At 44.8% G+C, this 12,492-nt stretch overlaps 1 protein-coding gene across 2 annotated transcripts in view; it reads right to left on the bottom strand.

Annotated features, from left to right (window-relative positions):
* The window catches only part of PPIG (peptidylprolyl isomerase G), a 57,233-nt gene extending 50,657 nt beyond the window's left edge, over positions 1–6,576 (bottom strand). The window contains exon 1 of one of the 2 annotated variants that reach the window (XM_003907579.5): positions 6,426–6,576. The gene's annotated coding sequence lies outside the window, so the exon portion shown is untranslated. Of the gene's footprint in view, positions 1–6,016; positions 6,402–6,425 lie in introns of those variants that run through there. The other variant, XM_009182402.4, reaches the window with a different exon arrangement.
* Between the last annotated feature and the right edge of the window lie 5,916 nt (positions 6,577–12,492).

Genomic DNA, 12,492 nt, shown 5'->3' with positions numbered 1-12,492 from the left:
CCCAGGCTAGAGTGCAGTGGATCGATCTTGGCTCACTGCAAGCTCCACCTCCCGGGTTCGCACCACTCTCCTGCCTCAGCCTCCCGAGTAGCTGGGACTACAGGCACCTGCCACTATGACCAGCTAATTTTTTTTTATTTTTAGTAGAGATGGGGTTTCACCGTGTTAGCCAGGTGGTCTCGATCTCCTGACCTCGTGATCCGCCCGCCTTGGCCTCCCAAAGTACTGGGATTACAGGCATGAGCCACCATGCCCAGCCCTGACTCTCTAAGGTTTAAATGATCCTCCCTTGTTAAATGTTACTCTCTTATAAACTCCAACAATTCCAAACCTTTGTATCTTCAACACCAAGCACAGTGATGTTATCAACTAGAAAGAATGTTAATTGAGACATGAACAGAACTAGACTCTATTATAATGTAGTGCCTATCCTCTTAAATGCACTGCTTGCTTCTTTTTTCTTTTCTTTTCTTTTTCTTTTTTTTTTTTTTGTTGTTGTTGAAACAGAGTTTCGCTCTTGTTGCCCAGACTGGAGTGCAATGGTGCAATCCATTCAGTGCAATGAAAATGCACTGCGTCAAAAACATTTGAGTATATTTACAAATGCCAAGTTGCTAACGAATAAAGTAAAACACGCTAACATTCTGAGCTCAGTGTTAGGAAAGACAATTATGCTATTTCATATAGTGTCCCTTCCATTGATGTTTCTGATGGACACAAATTACCCTGATGCAAACCACTGCACTGGTAACAACACGATTAACAGTATACAGGCCGGGCGTGGTGGCTCAAGCCTGTAATCCCAGCACTTTGGGAGGCCGAGACGGGTGGATCACGAGGTCAGGAGATCGAGACCATCCTGGCTAACACAGTGAAACACCGTCTCTACTAAAAAATACAAAAAACTAGCCGGGTGAGTTGGCGGGCGCCTGTAATCCCAGCTACTCGGGAGGCTGAGGCAGGAGAATGGCGTAAACCCGGGAGGCGGAGCTTGCAGTGAGCTGAGATCCGGCCACTGCACTCCAGCCTGGGCGACAGAGCGAGATTCCGTCTCAAAAAAAAACAAAAAACAAAAAAAAAAACAGTATACAGACACTTCTGAAATTCTTAAGTCGTCTAGAAAACTTAGAGATAACCCATGATGTTGCCTAATTCAGTGTTAAACAAGGATATTATGCTCTTATTATATATATGATCTGAGAGACATAAAAATATAATACATCTATGTCAGTACCAAATGACAAAAGTAAATACTAAGTGGGAACTCACGGCTAATCCTCTTAATGTTGTACTTGCAATTATCTAAGTTTTTTTTTTTTTTTTTTTTGAGAGGGAGTTTCATTCTTGTTGCCCAGGCTGAAGTGCAATGGCACGATCTCGGCTCACTACAACCTCTGCCTCCTGGGTTCAAGCAATTCTCCTGCCTCAGCCTCCCGAGTAGCATGTGCCACCATGCCCAGCTAAATTTCTATTTTTAGCAGAGACAGGGTTTCTCCATGTTCATCAGGCTGGTCTTGAACTCCTGACCTCAGGAGATCCACCCATCTCGGCCTCCCAAAGTGTTGGGATTACAGGCATGAGCCACCTCACACAGCCTTATCTAAGTTCTTATAGTAATAAATTTACCAAAACCAAAAAGGAAAAAAAATTTACCCCCACTGTTTTCAGAGATATATATACACACAGTTCTAACTCCATTATTCAATCCAGTAATTCCCATGTAAAAAAATAAGAACATTTGGAGTTTCAAGGAACTCTAAGAGATAATCTGGTCCAATCTTCTGATTTTATAGATCAAGAACAAGAGGACAAAAGAGATGAAATGACTGGTTCAAGTTCACAAACGGAAAAAAGCAAAAGTTCTGATTTAGTACTTTCTACAACTTCACGGTAAAAACCAGTTTACTCACAAACATTCCACATAATGGCTTAATATTACTTTTCACCATATAACCATGATTCAATGGTTTAATTATAAATAAACCTTAAGCTAAAATGTACACAATAACTAACAGGAGCTTAGTATATATGCACGCACACACAAATATGCTTCATTCATTTTTAAAACAAGTTAAGGAGGCCGGGCGCGGTGGCTCAAGCCTGTAATCCCAGCACTTTGGGAGGCCGAGACGGGCGGATCATGAGGTCAGGAGATCGAGACCATCCTGGCTAATACGGTGAAACCCCGTCTCTACTAAAAAATACAAAAAACTAGCCGGGCGAAGTGGCGGGTGCCTGTAGTCCCAGCTACTCGGGAGGCTGAGGCAGGAGAATGGCGTGAACCCGAGAGGAGGAGCTTGCAGTGAGCTGAGATCCGGCCACTGCACTCCAGCCTGCGTGACAAAGCAAGACTCTGTCTCAAAAAAAAAAAAAAAAAAAAAACAAACAAAAAAAAACACAAGTTAAGGAATCATTCAAGTTTTTATTTTTAATTTTAATTTTTTGAGACGGAGTTTCGCTCTTGTTTCCCAGGCTGGAGTGCAATGGCGCGATCTCAGCTCACCGCAACCTCCACCTCCGGAGTTCAAGCGATTCTCCTGCCTCAGCTTCCCAAGTAGTTGGGATTACAGGCATGCGCCACCAACGCCCAGCTAAGATGGGGTTTCTCCATGTTGGTCAGGTTGGTCTGGAACTCCCGATCTCAGGTGATCCATCCGCCTCGGCCTCCCAAAGTGCTGGGATTACAGGTATGAACTGCCATATCCGGCCATCATTCATGTTTTCAAAATAATTATTTTAATATCAAAGATTGATTTTTATATTTATAAGTAAGTGTTATATAATCAAATTTCAATAAGTGTGTGATCATTTTAAGCCAACATTCTAAAACAAAGTTCAAAGGTTTTGTCTGCTGCTAGAAGTACAAACTCCCAAAAACAGCAGTTTTCTCTGAATGCTGTCTGTAGTAAATTTCAAGATGCAAGTTTTGCCCTACAGAAATAAAAATACCCCGAGTTCATATGGTGACCATTTACGCATTAAACCAGGGAAAATCACGAACACTTAAGCAATGTGAAAACTGAAGTTTAGCCGGGCGCGGTGGCTCACGCCTGTAATCCCAGCACTTTGGGAGGCTGAGACGGGCGGATCACGAGGTCAGGAGATCGAGACCATCCTGGCTAACGCGGTGAAACCCCGTCTCTACTAAAAAATACAAAAAACTAGCCGGGCGAGGTGGTGGGCGCCTGTAGTCCCAGCTACTCGGGAGGCTGAGGCAGGAGAAGGGCGTAAACCCGGGAGGCGGAGCTTGCAGTGAGCTGAGATCCGGCCACTACACTCTAACCTGGGCGACAGGGCGAGACTCCGTCTCAAAAAAAAAAAAAAAAAAAAAAGAAAAAAAGAAAATTGAAGTTTAGTCCTAACATTAAAAGCAAAAAGGGCCAGGCGCGGTGGCTGACGTCTGTAATCCCAGCACTTTAGGAGGCCAACGTGGGCAGATCACGAGGTCAGGAGTTTGGGCCTGACCAACATGGTGAAACCTCCTCTCCATTAAAAATACAAAAATTAGCTGGGCTTGGTGGCACATGCCTGTAATCCCAGCTACTCAGGAGGCTAAGGCAGAAGAATCACTTGCACCTAGGAGCTGGAGGTTGCAGTGAGCTGAGATCACGCCACTGCCCTCCAGTCTGGGCAAGAGAGCCAGACTCCATCTCAAAAAAAAAAAAAAAAGCAAAAAGCAAAAAGCAGGCTGGGCACAGTGGCTCACGCCTGTAATCCCAGCACTTTGGGAGGCCAAGCAGGACGGATCACTTGCGGTCAGGAATTTGAGACCAGTGTAGCTAACATGGTGAAACCCTGTCTCTACTAAAAATTACCCAGCGGTGGTGGGCGCCTGTAATCCCAGCTACTAGGGAGGCTGAGGCACGAGAACACTTGAACTCAGGAGGTGGAGGCTGCAGTAAGCTGAGATCGTGCCACTGCACTCCAGCCTGGGCGACAGAGCAAGACTCTGTCTGAAAAATAAATACTTTGCAAAAAACATGCAATGCCATAGTGCAACAGAAAGACTTGCAACAAACTCTTCAGGTCATTTGCATTAATTATCTATGTATTCCTTCATGACATCTTAGTACACTGGGATTCTAAAAATAGTATGCTGTAATTATGTTTAAACACTCTACTTATAAACTAATAAGGAAAAAAGCCAAACTAAAAGGGGCAACTACTAAAGAATTAACCCCAGATAGTGTCCTAATAGAAGTACTTTATTATGAAAGGCTTCCACTTTCCTTTTGTATAAAGAAGAGGATGCTGACTCACAGAAAATCTAATTTAAGGCAAAATATCAAAAATATGCAGAAGCCACCAATATTGCAAGACCACAATAAGCACCACAGTACATCGACTACATGGTTAAAAATAAATGCAATGAACACTCTTCACTCATAAAGGAACCACTGAGTTAATGAAAGTCAATTTCACACACAATTTTAACGAACCTGAGTATTTAATTCTCAAGTCCATAGTTGATGGAACGTGGAGATCAAAATGTCATTTGGCAGGTAAGTGAAGAAACTGAAGCTCAGAAAGATGATTGGGCCAGAAAGTCCATATTTTTCTAACCTAGTAAGTTTACATACTTATACACTCCTGACAGCAGGGGAAGGCAACCCTGACAAGTGCCAGGAGAGAAGACAAAAGCCTTAAGAAGGAAACGCAACAATTCAAATGTGCAGAATCCTACAAGACCCTATAGGATCTCGGAGCATCAATAATTCTGAATCATAAAGAAACAGTGAAACAATGTACAATGAACTCTTGTTTAAGACACAGAACCATGGAATTTGTTATAGAAATAATTCCGTCCCAATTGGGTAACGTAAAAGGAGTGCTAAAACGGGTAAATTTTCAGGTTATATTAAAAACATGAGAGAAGCAGCCATTCTAAATGTATCATTTCCGGATTTTATAGCACGATTTCAAAATTTATAAAATGTTCACTCCTCCACCCGTCATTGTTACGAAGTAGCAATTATTGGTCATCCTGCTACCAAATGGGAATACACAAGACAAAAACATGTGTGTGACCGACACACACACACACACACACACTCTCTCTCTTTTTTCCTGGTTTACCTATTGAAAGTTAATATCAGGCCCCCCTTATTTCTAAAACATCTAATTGTTCTTTGGACAACTATGTTAGTACCAAACTACAAAAGCAAATACTTTTGTATTTGTGTTCACTACCGCAAAATTTTGGTTACACACAGAAAGTGCTATCGTGGGAAGAAATTAAAATCAATGCACAAAATGGTGCTTTTATAGCATTTCCAAAACGACTGTGCATACTCCTTGCCAGCACATCTAGACTTTGCTCCTTAAGACTAAACATGAGCCGGCCGGGCGCGGTGGCTCATACCTGTAATCCCAGCACCTTGGGAGGCCGAGGTGGGCGCATCACGAGGTCAGAAGATCGAGACCATCCTGGCTAACACGGTGAAAACCCGTCTCTACTAAAAACACAAAAAATTAGCCGGGCATGGTGGCACGTGCCTGTAGCCCCACCTACTTGGGAGGCTGAGGCAGAAGAATCACTTGAACCCGGGAGGTGGAGGTTGCAGTGAGCCGAGATCGCTCCACTGCACTCCAGCCTAGGCGACAGAGCGAGACTCTCCGTCTCAAAAAAAAAAAAAAAAAAAGACTAAACAAGAGCTAAATTAGCATACTTCCCCATCAGGCATACTGAGCTCCGAAATCATCACCTTCCTCCTAAAGAGTAATTATCTCCTTCTAAAAGGCCTGAGCGGCTCACAGCTCCTCCCAAACACAGGAGAACTTCGCGAGAGCTCAAGACCCTGGACTTGGGTTTTACAAAAATGCTTAACAAAGTGGCCTCTGCCACTTAACTGCACGACAGCCACTATGCTGTGAGAGGAAAAGGTCGAAAGAGGAGGAAAGCTAGTCTTCAATTTTAATCCCTGTGATTCAAGGCTCTTCGCCCGTCACTCTCCAACCCTAGCCTGACAGGACGTCAGGCTGTGTCTCCCCCTTCCCCACCAGTCCCGCCACTTACCCCGCAACAGTGCTCAGTCTTAGGATTTTGAAGCTTTAAAAATCAACCCGGCTCCCTAGAGTTCAGGCCGCAGTCGCTACCGCCATGTTACAGCTTGTGCGGCAAAATGCGTCAGTGAGGGAGGTGTGCGCCTGAGTGGGGAGGGCGGGGGCTGGCAGAGAAAGGACCGTCCCCAGGCCCCAGGGCTCCACTGCAAGCCTTCTCCTACTGCAACAGCGGCAAAGGCACTGCTGCGGTCCTCAGGGACCTCCTCTGGGCCGAAGCAGCCCCGATACCTCGAGGGAAAGACGGTTAACCCGGCCTGGTCAGCCGCGCCGGCTCCGCCCCTCTTCCCAGGCCCTTCCCGCTTTCGTACCCAGGGACTGCTGAAATGACGCCACCAGAACAACATGAGCCTCACACCACTTACCTGCACCGGTAGAGTTTTCCTCTTCTCTGGGTACGGTCCTTTGAAGCGCTTCAAATCTACCGCCGCCAGAAAAGGCGCTAAAGCCCGCTAACCGCCTCCCTCCCCCACAACTCAGTCCTGGCGTGGAGGGACAGCGTCGCACCGGAAGCGCGTCAGGACTGGGTTGTCGGCATCTGCCAGCGTTCACCTGCTTGCGTCACCACGCCCTCCTAGGACTTCTAGGATTTTGGTGCCTTTTAAATACCTAGTTGATAGGTAGCGCGCAATGCTTTGTGGATGCGTTGACTGGGAACGTTTGTAACCAATGCCATATCCTTTGTGAAATAAAGTGCCTCATTTAATAAACATTTATTGATCTTACGCTAGGTTATCAGAAAGGAAGGCCTACCTTCATGGAGCTTCAGGTTAAGCTTCCACTTAACGCTAGGATACAAGTTCTAAAAACGCAGTAATAAGCAAAGTGTTGTTTGAGGAAAGAGGAAGAAATTACAAAGAACTTTGGTGTTCTTTGTAGTTTTACAGATAAAGAAATTGAGGCTCAGGGAAGATAAATGCCTCCTCCTCAAACACTGTTCTTGAATACCAAAGCAAGTCTTTCGATGCCAAATCTAGTGCCTTCTAGAGAAAATATGGCATATGTTATTTAATTATTTTAAGGGGCAAGGGTCCCTGGATTATGTCAGAAATAAATAACCATTGCTGTTTGGGCGGGAGGGATTGGCAGCGATTCTGGTAGGGATTTGGGGTGTGTTTTAAAGGAACTAGCTAACGAGAGAACTTAAATTGTTCTGTCGTTTAAAGGCAACGTAAATGATGATCATTTAAATTTTTCACTTATTTGCATCAGGTAAATTAATTATCAACATCAGGCATGTGGTGCGTCTAAGGGGCTTGACCAGTTTTACACAGCAGTAAAACAGGACATTTCTGCCTCTCCACCCCCACCCCTTTTAAGTCATTGCCCTTTGTTGCAGGAGAGCAGCAGCATATTCATCTTTAGACAGTTCAGAGATTAAACGGATTTACACTTTGCTGGGGTTGGGAAGGAACAATTCTGCAATACCTTAAAAAAGGGGTCCCCAACCCCTGGGTCACAGACTAGCCCGGCTGATTTTTTGTGTTTTTAGTAGAGACGGGATTTTTCCATGATGGTCAGGCTGGTCTCAAACTCCCGACCTCAGGTGATCCGCCCTCCTTGGCCTCCAAGGAGGAAAACGACTGAACATAATCAGTCTATTCTTTCTTCTTCTTCTTTTTTTTTTTTGAGACAGAGTCTTGCTCTGTCGCCCAGGCTGGGGTGCAGTGGCCAGATCTTAGCTCACTGCAAGCTCCGCCTCCCGGGTTTACGCCATTCTCCTGTCTCAGCCTCCCGAGTAGCTGGGACTACAGGGGCCCGCCACCTCACCCGGCTAGTTTTTTGTATTTTTTAGTAGAGACGGAGTTTCACCGTGTTAGCTGGGATGGTCTCGATCTCCTGACCTCGTGATCCGCCCTTCTCGGCCTCCCGAAGTGCTGGGATTACAGGCTTGAGCCACCACGCCCGGCCCTTTCTTCTTTGTGTTAGTTATTCCTTGCTGTGTGACAAAATCATCCCAAATCTTAGTGGCTTAAACACATATAAACACGTGTGTGTGTGTGTGTGTGTGTGTGTGTATAAATAAGTGTTGCTTAAGCCACTAAGTTTTGGGATGATTTTGTCACACAGCGAGGGATAACTGACACAGAGCAGAAAGAATAGACTGATTATCACGAAACTTTTCACTTGTCTAATTCTGTATAGCTTCTTTTTTTTTCCTTTTTTTTTTTTAGAGACAGGGTCTCACTATGTTGCCCAGGATGGACTTGAACTCCTGAAGTCAAGAGATTCTCCCACCTTAGTCTCCAGAGTAGCTGGGACTACAGCTGTGTACCACCTCACCCAGTGATGACCTCACATCATAAGGATCTGAGTTTCTGCCAACCTGAATCATCAAATGCCAGAGAAGTATTTTATTAGCGTAGCAGTAACAGCCCCAAAATTTGTACTCCCACTTACATAGTAAGGGGTGTCACTGGGAAGTGTCTGTTCTGTTAAGAACTACATTTTTTAGCTGTCCCCTTTGTATCTTAGTGTCTTGAAGCAACATTTATTATCCCATAGGTAAGAATTTAAAAATGCATTTTGGGGCCGGGCGTGGTGGCTCATGCCTGTAATCCCAGCACTTTTGGAGGCCGAGATGGGTGGATCACGAGGTCAGGAGTTCGAGACCAGCCTGAACAAGATGGTGAAACCCCAGCTCTACTAAAAATACAAAAATTAGCCAGGCACGGTGGTGGGCGCCTGTAATCCCAGCTACTCAGGAGGCTGAGGCAGGAGAATCTCTTGAACCCAGGAGGTGGAGGTTGCAGTGCGCCAAGATTGCGCCACTGCACTCTAGCCTAGGTGACAGAGCAAGACTCCATCTCAAAATAAATAAAATTAAATTAAATTTAATTTAAAAAATACTTTGTGTCAGTGGAAAGTGAGCGGAAATAATGTGTATATTTCATCCAGGCCAAAATGTTTGTGAGGTGCTATGCCTTCTCCATTCCCTCTCTTCCTGTTTTGTCAGCTGAACCAGAATGTTTTAAGGCCCTGGGGAAGGGCCTGTGGAAGAGGTCTACTTCCCTGAATCTTTGTTTGGAGAAAAGTCCTCTTCCACTGACTAGGGATATCCACATTGGAATGTGGTATGACTGAGAAATCAAATTATGTGGGTTAAATCACTGATGTTTGGCTTTATTTGTTACACCAGATACCACTACCAATCTAATAGGCTGTGGGCCTAAAGTACTAGATTTGGGCTAGCCTAGATCATTTCAGTCACTGTAGTATGAGGAATGGGATTTGATACCAGAAGCAGGGAGGTAGGTTGGCTGGGCTACTGCAATTAATCTTTACTTTACCTGTGACTTTAACTTTAGAGTAATAAAACTTTTTGTTTCTACCCATTGATCAACAACAAACTATTGTTTGTTCTATTAATAGTTATCTACTGTATCACCAATACTATGTTTAGTTTTTTTAAAAGCATGCCATTCTCTGATTGTGATGGATCAAGAATAAAACCAGACGCTTCCATAATCTTGTTTCAGACAGAAACAAGAACATTTTACAAACTATAAAAATGACCAGCCGGGCACGGTGGCTCAAGCCTGTAATCCCAGGACTTTGGGAGGCCGAGACGGGCAGATCACAAGGTCAGGAGATCGAGACCATCCTGGCTAACACGGTGAAACCCCGTCTCTACTAAAAAGTACAAAAAACTAGCCGGGCGAGGTGGCGGTTTGTAGTCTCAGATATTGGGCTGGGAGGTAGAGAATTACAAAACCCCGGGAGGCGGAGCTGCAGTGAGCCAGACCCGCCACTGCACTCCAGCCCGGGCAGTGCTGAACGAGACCCGCCTCAAAAAAAAAAAAAAAAAAAAAAAAAAAGGCCAAACGCCGGCTGAGGCCGCCAGAGCCATGCCTGTAATCCTAGTATTTCTTTGAGCTGAGGCAGGCAGATCAATGAGGTCAGAGATCGAGACCATCCTGGTTGGTCACTGAAACCCTGTCTCTCATTAAAAATACAAAAAATTCTCAGGGCCAGGCCTGTGGCGCTGCGGTTTAGTCCCAGCTACTCAGGAGGCTGAGGCAGGAGAATGGCGTGAACCTGGGAGGCAGAGCTTACAGTGAGCCGAGATGGCACCACTGCACTCCAGCCTAGGCGACAGAGTGAGACTCTGTCTCAAAAAAAAAAACAAAAAAGACCAAACATCCCTCTATCCTTGCTGATATGAATGGCGGTTGTTTCTTTATCAATTACCGCTTTAACCTCAGTTCATTCTTCCTGCCTTCTAGATCAAAATTATTAAAACAGAATTACCCTTGCTTACTCACAGCATCCAATCTAGAGAAACCACTCTAAAACTCTCCAAAATCACTTAACACAAGGCTTAAAAAAAAAATTTTTTTTTGAGACGGAGTCTTGCTCTGTTGCCCAGGCTGGAGTGCAGTGGGGCAGTCTTGGCTCACTGCAACCTCTGCCTCCCAGGTTCAAGTGATCCTCCCACCTCAACCTCCCAAGTAGCTGGGATTATAAGCATGTGCCTCCATGCTCAGCTAATTTTTGTATTTTTAGTAGAGATGGGGTTTCACCATGTTGGCCAAGGTGGTCTGGAGCTCCTGACCTCAAGTGATCTGCCTATCTCAGTCTCCCAAAGTGCTGGGATTACAGGTGTGAGCCACTGTGCCTGGCCAAGACTCAATGCTATAATTACATCTTTCTAACACCTTCTTGTGCAGACACCTCTTAGGATACAGCCTACTTCATTGCAACCAGTCAATAAACCCAACTTTATTTAACTATATGTGTTCCTGGTATTTTTTGACTGGAAGGCAATGACTCGGATCATGCTGTTTCATCTCTATGTTTTTCTCACATTTGTTTGAAAACCCCTTCTATGCTGTGCATTCAGATTACCTTCATCTCAGATCTATTATCAGTTGATCTAGTTCCAAGCAACCCAAATCACTGCTGTACAAAATTATTGCCTGAGATTAGTGGTTGTCTAGAGTATTGGAGGACAGGAGGGGGTGAGGGAGACATGGGGAGTGACTGCTAATGGTTACAGGGTTTCTTTTTGGAGTTATGAAAATGTTCTAAATGTTAGCGATAGTTTCTCAACTCTGTGAATATACTAAAAAGCCATTGAATTGTACACTTTAAATGGGTGAATTCTATGGGATGTAAATTAAATCTCAGTAAAGCTGTTAAAAAAAAAAAAAGTGTGGACTGCCAGCTGTCAGGAAGTGAGCATCCAGAAGCTAGATGTGTCTCAGTGCCCAATTGCATTTGCTGCATTGGCATCATTTGCTACAGGCATGAGGTTCGGTACAGGCAGTTGTGTGAGCTCTGAGGCATGGACCACTGGACAGACTGACAGATGATGGTGGACTCCCACAGGCTCTGCCAATCATGGAGTCGCTGCCATGGAGCCCAACTCTGTCGGTGTTCTGGCCATGACTTTCAAGATTTTTTTCCTTTTTGCAGGGTTTATGGTTAATGTTCCTGTGGGGTTAAATTTTTCCTATAGATTACTTCTCCGAAGTCTGATGTTAATGTCCCCTGAAGACAGTGTCTTTTAGCGTCCATTATTGCAGTGGTCAGGCTTCACCTGGTGTTGGTAATTTATGTCTTCATAGTGTGAAAGGAAGGCTTGCCTCAGTGGTGGGAAAACAAAACTGAATAGAGCAGGTTTTCCTTTGGAGCGGCAAACGTGGGGGGTAGGCAAGTACCTAAAGGGTTTTTCTTTTTGTCTCTTGTTCACATTAAACGTGATTTACCTCCCACCCCCTGAAAGGTGGATGGGGAGGACAATTAAGTATTTACTGCAGCTAAGATTTTAGAAAAAATGAGGGTGGGGAGGGTGACATTTTTCAATCATCTGTTAAGTGCCAAGTGCTTTTTGTTAATGATATATTTTTGACTGAGGATCACGTTTGACTGATGTAATTTTTTTTTTTTTGAGACAGAGTCTCACTCTGCTGCCCAGGCTGGAGTGCAGTGGTGCAATCTCGGCTCACTGCAACCTCTGCCTCCCGGGTTCAAGCGATTCTCCTGCCTCAGCCTCCCGAGTAGCTGGGACTACAGGTGCATGCTACCATGCCCGGCGAATTTTTTTTTTTTTTTTTTGTATTTTTTAGTAGAGACAGGGTTTTGCCATGTTGGCCAGGGTGGTCTACAACTCCCGACCTCAGGTGATCTGCCTGCCTCGGCCTCCGAAAGTGCTGGGATTACAGGCGTGAGCTACGGTTCCTGGCCTGGCTGATATAAATATTAATGCCAAAATTGGAAGCTAAGACGAAAGTGACACTAATTAGTAGGAGTATAATTTATTTCATATTAAAATGTATTGTGGTGTGATTTTGTTGTTGTTGTTGTTGAGACAGAATCTTGCTCTGTTGCCCAGGCTGGAGTGCAGTGGTGCGATCTTGGCTCACTGCAACCTCCGCCTCCCGGGTTCAAGTGATTCTTCTGCCTCAGCCTTCCGAGTAGGTGGCACTA

This window comes from Papio anubis, chromosome 10 (assembly GCF_008728515.1).
Source record: "Papio anubis isolate 15944 chromosome 10, Panubis1.0, whole genome shotgun sequence".
Lineage (NCBI taxonomy): Eukaryota > Metazoa > Chordata > Mammalia > Primates > Cercopithecidae > Papio > Papio anubis.
The sequence above is the reverse complement of the archived record's forward strand: the minus strand, read 5'-3'. Positions and strand labels throughout refer to the sequence as shown.